The 12,819-nt window shown below is 36.2% G+C and overlaps 1 protein-coding gene across 10 annotated transcripts in view; it reads left to right on the forward strand.

The window, feature by feature from the left end:
• LOC124596278 (protein muscleblind-like) overlaps positions 1–12,819 on the forward strand; it is a 590,664-nt gene that overhangs the window by 543,340 nt on the left and 34,505 nt on the right. The window lies entirely within an intron of this gene.

The following is a 12,819-nucleotide window of genomic DNA, read 5'->3' on the forward strand; positions in this document are numbered from 1 at the left end:
GGAAAATGTGATCAACATTTAGATAATCCTTCATATAGGCCTTTGAAAGAAAAAAAAAAGTTTTGATTACTTCCCTGACCTTGACTGGCTCTTCTTCATTATGTCTCTGATCTTCTTCTACATTAGCATGTGTATTCTGGAAGCCCCAATAGATTCCTAATGGAAAGTATTGTATACAAGTAGTAGTTACTCCCTGTCCTCTTCCAGTCAAGCACTGAATAAGGAAATGCTGACTATATGTCCCTGTAAACATTCTAATCTTTCTTATTCTCATAACTCTGTGAGATGCATAACAAAATCAGTAGAATTATTGCACAACCTTTCTCAGTATCAGTTCTCTAAATTTACTCTACTTGTTTCTGCAAGAACAACTTTCTTTGGATTTCCAATTAAGTTGTCTGTTACTTTTTTGTATAGGCTATACAAATCTTATTTCAGTACTAGTAGTATAGTCTGTTTTTTTTTTTTTTTTTTTTTTTTTTTTTTTTTTTTTTTTTTTTTTTTTTTTTCAGTTTCTTCCTTAAGACTGATTGAAGCAAGTGCAGTACTCTAGAAGAGATTACTTTGGGGTCATGTATGTGATTTCCTTAACAGATGCTCAGCCCTTTCTTAAAACTCGGTCAAATCTAAGTCTCCATTGGCTTTCTGTACTATTGATTTCACATGTTTGTTCGAGTTCATATTGCTTTGTGGTAATATCCCCAAATTTTTATATTATTTGACAAGCTTTAGAGGTTTGTTGCTATGCTGTAATCTGATCCTTTAAGTTCTTTATTTTGCATATGAGAGCTATCTTGCTTTTATCTATGTTTATATAAAATGGAAATTCAGGACATCAAATGGAAATACTGTTTATGTCATTGTGCATTTTCTCTTCTCTGTATCTGTAAACTGTTCCTCTGATTTATAAATTTTTATTTTCCTTTGATTTCTAAGATTTCCTGAGTAATTTTTCTGTCTTTCTTCTCAATTTTATACTAGTATTACCGTGATCTGGCAGCTTACTGCAACACAATAGTCTGGTTTGATTAGTGTTCTGAAATACTCTGTATAGGTTGTGGGTCATTCAGTTTCCCACATATTCTGCAACAGTAGCATCTCTTCCCTCAAACACTAGAATTTCTTCTGTTGTTTATTTTTACTGCAACCAATTCCCAGCTGTGTTTGAGCACGTTCTTGACCTCTGTGCATTTTGTTTTCTTTAAATGCGTGAGTAGTTACGTATTATAGACCAGTAATTTCCTTTGGTATGTTTGTTTTATTGCTACTGATTACACATTCTAACTAAAATATGTTCTGAATAATTTAGTGCTTTAACTAAAATGGCCAGATAATCTCCTTTGAGTGTGTTAACTGTCTGACTTACTTCACTGCTTTATTTCACACAAAGCAAAGTCCTGATGTCTTGTAAGTCATCAAGTTCTGTTCACTTATTCATTTTATTTTTTTTTAACTTTTGAGTTTACCTTTGTATTACAAATGTACTGCTGTATATAATTTCATTTGTGGTTCTTGAAATAATAGCTGTCTCTCTTTGGTATTTCTAAATTGTTGCAATGTGTTCTCTCTTTCATTCAACCACTAATTCTTCTTCAGGGCTTGTCACACTCTTATCAGATGTCAGCTCAAACTATCTTCAACTTCTTAAGAAAATTTATTCCACATCTTTCCTTTAAAAAGTAAAAGAAACGTTTTCTACAGTAAATGAAACAACATTTTTAAAAATTCCAACACACTGAATGTATGTCCTGAATGTATCTGAACATTAGGTGTTTTGTAAAGTAGTATGTTGGTGAAACTTGGGCCCAGAAATGCACCTCTCGTGTGACTGTGAAGTCAGCTTATTCCAAACTGATTCAGTGAAATGAAATGAAAATGGAAAGCAAATTCCTGTATATATCCTCAGTGTCAAAGGTTTCCACATCAGCTTGTGAATAGGATGGAATGACTGGAATCCTGGAAAGTGATTTTATATGCTGTAACACGTGAGTTCATCCAGGGTTTGTTGCTTTGACAATGATGGATGTGTAAAACTGCAACTAGGAGATCATTCTACATTGTGTGAAGACTACAATCATGAAATGTGTGACCATAGAATGTGATTACTGTCATATTGTGTACAAGTATGTAACATACCTAAACACTGCAAGTGTTCCATTGGAGCACACCTAGAACTGTGAACCTGTGTACACAAACTGATCAGGGCTGCCTGCTGTATACCAGATTGGTGGCGTGCATGCCATTTTCTGGGTTTCATTTTTGATAAACCACACGGCCCTCAAATGCCATTGGGCATTCCGAGTAACAAAGGTAGCCTTTTTTATGAGTCTGTTTCAACCCATCACTAACAGAAATGGCCATATTGTATTAGACAGTTAAACATTGCCTTGGTTACCAAACTCTGGCAGCCTTCATTGTGGAGTGCCTTAGTGGACAAACACCAAGTGTGATGATTGCAAGTGCTGTTGGAAACAACATGTAATCTTTACTCCTAAGCACTGAAGAACATCTGAGCAGCAACTAGTATAAAATAGAGGGAGAGGTTTCCCTGATCCCCCAGACAAAAACACCTTCCATATTTCTTGGTCACAGGTACCACTGATTTCTTGGGCTACATGTGTTCCTCCAGTCTCTCTTACACCATTCTTATGGTGTGCCTGATGTTGCTCAGAATGTGATATAGTCCTGGTTTTCTCAGTTTGAGTTAGTCTTTAACTGTGTTGTGGAATGCCCCTTGGCATGGTCAAACATGGCCTCAAACTTTGAAAACCAGAAGTATATTATTGAATCCCATGCAACTGTGGAAAGAAGTACAAATGACAGATAATAGGAGTGTTGTAAGAGAGACTGGAGAAACATGTGCACTACACAAGCAAGCTCCAACCAAATAAATGAGCCATTGCGGTACACACACTTATGTGTAAACAAAATAATAATAATAATAAACTCGATTTATAAGTATTTAAAGCCTTGTGATGCTATAACAGTTCTGGTTGACCATAGTACCATCATGCAGAAGTGTTTGAATTCCATGCCAATGTCTGGAGAACAACTTATGGCAGTTATAAAAACTTATTGCCCCTTACTGAAATTTAAAACAGCAAACACATTTATGTGGAATATTATATATGAGCAAACTGGAGTTGAATCCTTTAATACTGGAAGATTTGATGATTAAACATAGTAAATAGAAGAACCATATTTGGAAAACATATTGCACTTAACATAAAGTTATCAGGGCAGTGGCTGTCATTTTAATCAACCGCCCTCTTCTTCTTCTCTCTCTCTCTCTCTCTCTCCTTTTTTTTTTTTTTTTTTTTTTTTTTTTTTTTTTTTTTTTTTTTTTTTTTTTTAAAGCAGAATAGTTGGTTTTAGTAAAATAAAACAGTTGTTTGCTTCACGTTGTGAATATCATGAATATTTTAAGTTCCATAAATTTATTAGTACAGCTTTGTTAACAACTGACAACTACTAAGATGAGAGTGGACTACCTTAAATGACCTCTTAGTCAGAGATTAAAAAGGAAAGACATCTAAAGAGTATCTTCTCAAGACTGCCAGGTGTGTAAGATTCAATATCAGTTTACTAACTGAACATAGAAGGCATAAGCAAAGCAAAGAGTAGTAAATGTTTATTCAAAACATTGAAAGAGCACCAACTTGACATTATCTTACTCCAAGAAATGCAGTCGAAGGCAATGAATAACTTCATAGCAGAGGAAGAATCTCAGGCTTTAAGCTAGTAACTGCAGGCAGTCACCCTAAATATCGATTAGTAACCTGTGGAGAACTTGATGATAGACCACCAAGATGTAACTGACAGTCTCCACCTTTGCTCTCACCACAGCAACCATGTATCATTGCTGGATACTTCAGCAGTCATCATATACGCTGTGAATATCAAGAAAGCGATGCAAATGCACAAAAACTTGTTGACTGGACATGAACAGAAATCCTCAAATTTATGTAGAGTACAAAAGTCAAGGCAACTTTTTTCATCTGATGGAAAACGGGCTGCAGACTTGACCTATGCTTTATCACACAGTCTTCAAGTATGCCGCAGAGTTGTAACCATATTCTCCACAGTCAGCATTGTCCAATAATTCTCAGACAGAATTGTTCATTCCTGTTAGCCTCTCCTATCCAAAACTGAGATATAACTTCAAAAAAAGCCAGCTTTTAATTTCTAAAACAAACAGATGCCAACATAAGCGAGATAAAAACTCACCTTTAACAACAACAGATTCATTGGAAAGAACAGCAAGACAATGCACACCAAGAGTTTACCACGAAGAATATTCTTGGCTGGAAAGAAGACAGCAAAAAGCTTCTCAAGGAAAGGAAAGACAGTGTTAATCCTGCAACTGCCTCCGATCTTCTACAATCACTAAATGAGAGCATACAAAGCAGATGGAAAGAAACTTCAGCTTTCTTGGACCATACCTACTCCATTGGGAAGGCCTGGGCCTTAATCAGAAATCAAACACCATCACCAGACAAAAATGCATTGTAAATATTGATTATACAGGCAGCTATGTGATCTCCACCTCCAAGCCAACAAAAGACAAGTCCATCAAATGAGAAGTTAGGCGTCCCTTAAAAGTTAAAAGTAAGTAAACAGACAGCTCCAAAAACATCACGTTTTCCATTTCATTTCAGTTATAGGAGAACACAGAAGCTACAGTGATCATGAAATCTGGAAAGGAAGCAGGCATTTATGGTATTTACCCTGAGTTTCTGCTGTCAAATGGCTGAACAACTTCTTTTCAGTCATCTAAGAGATAGGACATTTGCCACTCATCAAAAATCTAAGATCATTGCTAGATTAAAGCCAAATAACAATCCCTCAAAAGTTGAAAACTACGGCTATATTGCTCTTCCTAGTATCACATTCACACTTTTGGAGATGATCATTCGTAACAGAATCTGGTGTGCCATCAACAAACACGTCACTATAAACCAAGCTGGGCTTTGACCAGGTAGAAGATAAGAGAAGAGGTGCTGACAATAGCAACCTATATTGATAACAGCTTTGAGAAGCAGAAGATAAACATTGGAGGGTGGAGGTATTCTTAGACCTAACTGCAGCCAATGAAATCATCTGGTGTGACCCCTCCTCAGAGTCATCAATGTCATTCCATATTGGAAACTAACCACACTAATTGGCAACATGCTGAACAACAGTTACTTCCAGGCATCCTCATAGAACAGTAAAAGTAGAATTCACAAAATAAATCATGGTATCCCACAAGGTTCTGTTTTGAGTCCACTTCTTTTTAATTTGTATACATACAACCTTCGAGAAACAAAGTCTAGGAAATTTATTTACACTGATAATATTACTGTGATTAAACAACACTAATATCAGACCTGAATATGTTGGGTGTATACTTCAAACATAATTCTCTCTGATTGACTTGTGGAAAGACCATTGTATCAACTTTCTCCCTGTGGAATAAAGAATCAAATTACAGACATATCATCACATTTAGAGATCAGGCCTTCCAATACTCTCCAAAATACTTAGGTGTGATCATAGGTAGATAACTGACAACTAAAACACCTCTCTGGAATGTGGCAGCTAAAATCAAAACTCAGAACAATATATTCCAGCAGTTAACAGGAACTCCTGGGGTGCCACTGCAACAGTTATCAGATCGTCAGCCTTAGCTCTTTCATACTCAGTTACTACTGCTCCATAATGCTAAACAGTGCTCACTCTAAAATAATTGACACAGAGTTCAATAAAGCAGTGTACCTCATCACATGGTGTATTCACCCCACAAACATGCACTGACCACCAGTTCTTAGTAATATTCCACCACCATCCATAAGAAGAAGAAGATGATGATGATGATGATGTCCCATACTCCGAGGAGCATAGGGAATGATACAGGAGACCCGCAATGCTGACTAGGCAAAGAAGACCACAGTAATTTCTAAATGTGTGGACAATAATAATTTTTAAAAAATCCAGAATTGCCAATTCATTCAGAATTTTCATTATCAGAACTCCAGGGAATGAGGTCTGGAAAACCATTGTTGTGCACAGCAATCAGTCTGCAGAACATTCATTTCAACATGACTGTAACAATCAGAGAGTGGCAGGAGCAGATTTCCTTGGTTAATCACCAAATAATTAAAACTCCCTGGGAGCAACCAGCAGGTTTTCATCTACCCCCAACAACACTGGTGAATACTGAATCACATCAGAACTGACCAGTGCAAATGCAGAATATTGCTGTACCAATGGGGATGGAAGCCCACTCCTCAATGTGAAGAGCAGCAAACTGTACATCACATAACATTTGAATGCTCCCTCAGAGCCTTCAAAGAAACGTTGGAAGGCCTTCACTGTTAGTTTGCAGAAGTTTCTGGCTGGCTTACTGATGTGAACTTAGGGCTATTAACTCATTGTGAACCTGAGATTTAACTCATTGTGAACCTGAGATTGTTGTGTGTGTGTGTGTGTGTGTGTGTGTGTGTGTGTGTGTGTGTGTATCTGTATAGAAACATGTACATTTATTGTCTGGAATTTTCTCCTGTCATCAAATGATAAATAAATAAATGTACTGAATTTCCCATTAGATGAAAAAAGTGATACTCATTGAAATGTCACTGATGAGCTTATCTGGCTGGAAACCTGAAAACTTTGTATCATTACAAGGCACCGGTAAAAACAATGTGATTACATATTACAGTTGGTTATCAGTTGTGAAGATGATAACTTAATTTTACCCCTTTTATAAATGTAGCAAACTGATATTTTTACTTACCTGTATGAACTTGGCAGCTGCAGGCATACACATGAACAAAAGGTGACAAAAATGGTAGCATTTGGAATTTGAGGTTCTTTGATTTGGCAAAAGAGACTGATCACTCAGCATTTGAGGTCAAGGGAGGTAGAAATACACACACACACACACACACACACACACACACACACACACACACACACATGTATACTGATACAAATGTTCTCAGTAGATCCCATCACAGAATATACTTCTCAGGGATGTGGGAACTGACTATCACTGTTATTAATTGTATCATACAGCAATGGAGACTTGTTTACAGTGAACACTCTTTCCTACAGTTTTAAGAGGAAGTTTTAAATTAATGTAGCTTTGAATTACAGGAGATTCCAAACTCTTGTCTTACATCTGTGAGCAGATTGTCAGAAAAATTGTCAAGACATTAACATTATAAATACTGATTGAAATGCTGAACTGTCCATTTTGATCAGACTTCTTGACCAGCTTTCTTCATTGTTTTGATCACTATTTATTTATTCATTTATTTTGTACTATTTAGACATGAAGTAGCTTCACAGACAGAGTTTCAGTCTATGAGGGATCAACCATATTTGTTGTTTAATTCTGTGGCCTGCACATAATTTTATTTTTCTGAGGAATGAATAATTTTTTCAAAAATAGAAGAGTTACGCTATGTGCCTTGATTTAATTATGAACATGTTAAAACTGTCTCAGCTGTAGTAGATTGGGACATTTGTTAATAGTCTTTGGAAGGTTCTAGTAAGTAATTTAGGTAGATCAGAAACAGAAGTGCAGCATCTAATGATCTCACTGAAGGAAGTCAGATTTCATTTTTCCTCTTCTATGAGCTTAGTTTCATATTTTTGCTGCTTTGTGGTAAAATATCCAATGAGACTTCAGCCATGCGATTGGTGTGTCACTAATACCACAGTGTCACAGTTTCCGAAGTAATAGACCTGTTTTTGTTGTCATTAGTCCAAAACTAATTTGGTACAGCTTTCCAGGTTAGTCTATCCTGTGAAAGCCTCTTCATCTCTCCATAACAGCTGAATTTGAACCTGCATTCTGTGATCAAGCCTTGGTCACCCTCTACAATTTTATCACCCATTCTTCCCTCTTGTTGCCAAACTGGCAATCATTTGAAGCCTCAGAATATTTCCTATCAACCTATCGTTTCTTTTAGTGCCATACATCACCCCCTCCCCAAATTTGGTTCAATACCTCTTCATTAGTTATCTTATTGACACTTCTGATGTTCAGCATTCTTCTGCAGCATCACATTTCAAAAGCTTGTATTCTATTCTTGTATGAAGTGTTTAGCGAGCAAATTTCTCTTTCATACAAGGCTACACTCTGCACAAATACCTTCAGAAATAACTTCCAGTTCTTACATTTACATTCCATTTTAAGAAATTTCTCTTTTCCAGAAACACTTTTCTTGCTGTTGCCAGTCTACATTTTATATGCCATCCACTTTGGCCATCATCAGATATTTTGTAGTGCACCTAGCAAAAAGTGTCCTTCTTTTAATGTCTTATTTCCTAATCTAATTTTCTCTACATCTCCTGATTTCATTTAACTACATTCATTACCATCATATGTGTATAGTCCCTCTTTTCAGTAGCATACATTCTGTACAACTGATCTTCTAACTTCCTTGGGATCTCTGAAAGAAGTACAATACTGTTGGCAAGCTTCTTTAATGCTCTTTTTTAATTTCTGTGTGGTTTTATTTACTGCCACTCACTATTCAGATTGAATAATAAGGGAGTTAGGCTACAAACCTGTCTCACTCTCCACTTCAATCCTGCTTCCCTTTCACATTCTTGAGAGACTGAGTAAACATTGGGGACAGAATGCAACCCTGTCTCATTCCCTTCTTAACTTCTGCTCTCCTTTCACATCCTTCATCTCTTATAACTACCGTTTGGTTTTGTAACAAGTTTTAAATCCTTGTATTTTTTCCCTTTTATCTTTAGAATTCTAAGAGTGCATTCCAGTCAACATTGCTGAAAGTTTCTCTGAATAAACAAATGTTATAAGTTTGCCTTTCTTCAGTCTCTTCCTAAGATAAGTTGTAGGGTTGGTATTGCCTCAAATGTTCCTAGATTTATTCAGCACCCAAACTAATCTTCCATGAGGTTGGCTTGTATCAATCTTACATTCTCCTGTAAATAATTCGCATCAGTATTTTGCAAGCATAACTTATTAAACTGATGCTTCAGTAATATTCATACCTGTCAACACCCACCTTCAAAATTCCATGATTATGCTGTTCTTGAAGTCTGAGAGTATTTTGTCTGTCTCCTTTATCTTTGTGCTGGTTTGTTCTCCCAAGATCTCAGTAATTGTGAAGGAAACTGATCTGCTCCAGGTGCCTTGTTTCAACTGAGGTCTTTCAGTGCAGTGTCAAATTCTTCTCTCAGTATAATACTTTCCATCTCATCTTCATCTAATTCCTCTTCCCTTTCCACAATATTATCTTAAAGCTCATTTCCTTTGTGCAGCCCTGCAGTGTATTAATTCTACCTTCCAGCCTTCTGCTCTTTCCTGTATGAGGTACACAGCTACCTCACTTTTCTCCAAAGGTTTCTTTAATTTTTAATTTGGCAACATCTCTCTCTTCAACAGCTTTGAGTTTTTCCTCTAGCCTTTCCTGTTTTCCATTTTCCACTTTATGTCAGTCTCATTTTTTAGCTATTTGTATCCCTTTTCTCCTGCTTCATTTGCTGCATTTTTATATTTTCTTTTTTGCCAGTTATATTCAACATCTCATGTGTTTCCAATAATTTCTGCTGGACCTTATCCTTTTCCCTATTTGATCATCTGCTCCCTTGACTATTTTGTGTCTCAAAGCTGCTTATTTATGTTCTATTGTATTTATTTCCATTGTTTCAATCATTTGTTGCTTAATGCTGCCTTTGCTGCTTAACAACCAGTGGTTCTTTCAATTTATAAGTTCTTACTTATCTATAATTTCTTCAGTTTTAATCTGCTGTTCATCACCAATAAATTATGGTCAGAGTCCACATCTACACCTCAAAATATTTTGCAATTTAAAATCTGCAGTGTAAGTTCTGTCTTACCATTATAATTTGTCTGAAACCTTGTGGTATCTCTAGGTCTGTTCCATCAGGCAACCTTCTCCCAAGATTCTTAAACCAAGTGGTAACAGTGATAAATTGTGCTTTGTGTAAGATTCTACCAGATAGCTTTCCCTTCCACTGCTTTCTTGCAGTCAGTGTTCTCCTCATATTTTACCTTCTCCTCTTTTGCCTGCTATCACATTGTTGCCCCACATCACAATTTAATTTTCATCTTCATTAATGATCTGAATAATTTCTTTTATGCCATCATCACACCTTCTTTCAGTCTCCTCATCATGTGTGGATCTAGTAGGGTGATAATGCTTTCTCTGTTCCATTCACAGTAGCTCACCTGAATTTGCTAATTTCATATAATACAGGATGTACTCATGCTTTACCATTATTTCATTTCGTGTTAATAACCTTGTAATTACCTGATCAGATGTCCTGTTCTTCCTGTCACTGCACTTCACTAATTCTGACTTATCCAACTTCAGTTGTCCACTTCTTTTCTTAAATTCTCTAATCTGTCTGCCTAATTAAGGGCATAAAATCTTAAATTAATTTGTTCTGATAACAGCATCCTCTTGAGTAGCCCCAGTCTGGAGATACAAATGGGGGGCTATTTTACCTCCAGAATATTTGACCCAATAAGGTGTCATCATTTTTAATCTATAGAGTAGACCTGCATATCCTTGGGGAATATAATGGCTGTAGTTTCCCCTTTACTTTCTGCTGATCTTAGTACTTACATTGCAAGGCCAATTTGGTTAATGTTATCAGGACAGATCATCAATCATTCTGAATGTTGTCCCTTCAGCTACTGAAAAGATTGCTGCCCGTTTGCAGGAATGATATGCTAGTGAGATTTCTCCACTGATATCTCTCTCTCATGTAGTTGCACATACATCAAAGGTATCTTTATCACTGAGACACACAAGCCACCCCACTATGCCAAAGTCAATGGTTCAAGGACAATCAAAAACCACATTTAACTCTGTCAAAACTTTGGAGGGTAGTATGTTTTTCTATCCAGAGAAGTTATTGAGAGACTGCTGTGAGAACAGTGACTGCTTTACATTGCAAGTTACATTCTCAAAAAATGTCAAGCAATTGGAAGTCACTTTACTGGGAAGTTTCTTGTCAGTTTTCACTTCATAAATGTGTACAATTTTAGTGTATTTTAGTTGTTGTAGATTTAAACATTGGGACATTTCCTGATAGCTAAGATCAGCCACGACAGTTTAGATCAGTTTTAGCGTTTAGGATAAAATGTGATTGTTTTAATGTGCATACCCTTTAATTTAAAAAATTACTGATTTTCTGTCACTTAATAATTTTTACCATTGGTGTCTTGACTATGTTCTTGAAGTTTTGGCATCACTCAACCAAGTAAATCCAGTGAATTATAAAAATAATAAATTTAAGAAATGGGGAAATGATGGTTGAAATGGGCAGAGTAGTAGGGTGGAAAGGTTGCAAACAGTGACTAGAGTACTTTTGGATAAACTTTTCCCATATAGGTGATTTGAATAAAGTTTACACTGTATAACAAGCTCATTTATTTGTAGTCCTCAAGCACTGACAATGGATGGAAAATTTCAAATGCAGATACTACAAATGGTTCCCTGAGCAGAGTCAGAGAACAGTGGGCAGCACATTCCTCATTTCCACATACGATCTCATAAAATTCTAATTCTAATGGAAAAGTATGATGAAATATTTGAAGCTAGTATTGAACAGCACATTAAGAGATACTCTACGTTGAGTTTTTCTTAAGATCAGTCAGTAGTTCTAGAACTGGATTCTATGGTGTAGGATATCATCTTACAAACTTGGCACGTAGCAAGAATGTTACAAAGAAGTAATTATTGGTAGTAAATCACCTTCCACAATTTCTCTCAGGCTGAGTTTCCTTGATAATGGCAAACATGTTGAGAAATTTTCACTTCGCTCTGTCACATATGAAATAGGGAAAATAGATATCTTCCTTGATAAATTAAGAAGTGAATCATTATTCTGAAACCTTGGAAATTCCAGAATCCAATTTACATTTCACATTCCACATCACATTGTTTCTTTCTGAGGTAGTAATAGGTATGGTGACACACAATATGGTGTTTGGAAAAGTGTGTGTTAAATACTGTCAGAATAGAGATTAAAATCAGGTCAATTGGTATACTTGAAGGCTCAATCTCTGAGGTGTTGCCTACAAAAGGGAAAGATCCGGGTTTGAATTCCAGTCTAGTACACTTGTGTAACTCCATAGGACTGTTTACTGTAGTACGTGTTCACCTAAACGCACATTAGATATTTTTCAGATTACCAACAGGTACTACCAGATAGTTAAGACCATTGGTTCGACAAGCATGTCATGTGACATACATCACTGTGCAGTATTCAGGACCATATTGGGATATTTTAAGCCTTCTTTTCATTAGGTAGTTTGATTATTTTAGTTTTTAAATAAAAACATCAAATATCAGTAAAGAGTCAGCTATTTCTTGAATATGATAGAAGGCTGTGCCATCTTGGCAACTGGTTACAATTTAATTCTCTTTTCTGTGGACGTAGGCAGAATAAATAATCAAGATGAGTTAAATCTTATGACCATTCCATTAATCATGAAAATCTGACCATATGTGCCAGATATCCATATTACTGCAATTACTGCAATCACATTAACATCCATACAGCTAGTGGAACATCTTCTAGCAAATATGTCAATGCATGTTCAAGAAATTTAGAGAATTGCTGACCATACAGCTGACTGTAAAGAAGGTCCAGTACCTTGATTATGGATGAAGCTACACCAAACATTTGTGTTCCAGAAATGCTGATTGTCTTGCTGGTATAACCTTATGAATTTTTACATTGTTATTGTGTTTGGAAGTGTGTTCAGTAGTCCAAAGAATGGAAGTCTGGAAGACCAAATTTTGATTTGTAAATCGGTTGGAG

The sequence above is a fragment of the Schistocerca americana genome, chromosome 2 (genome assembly GCF_021461395.2).
Source record: "Schistocerca americana isolate TAMUIC-IGC-003095 chromosome 2, iqSchAmer2.1, whole genome shotgun sequence".
NCBI classification, from domain to species: domain Eukaryota; kingdom Metazoa; phylum Arthropoda; class Insecta; order Orthoptera; family Acrididae; genus Schistocerca; species Schistocerca americana.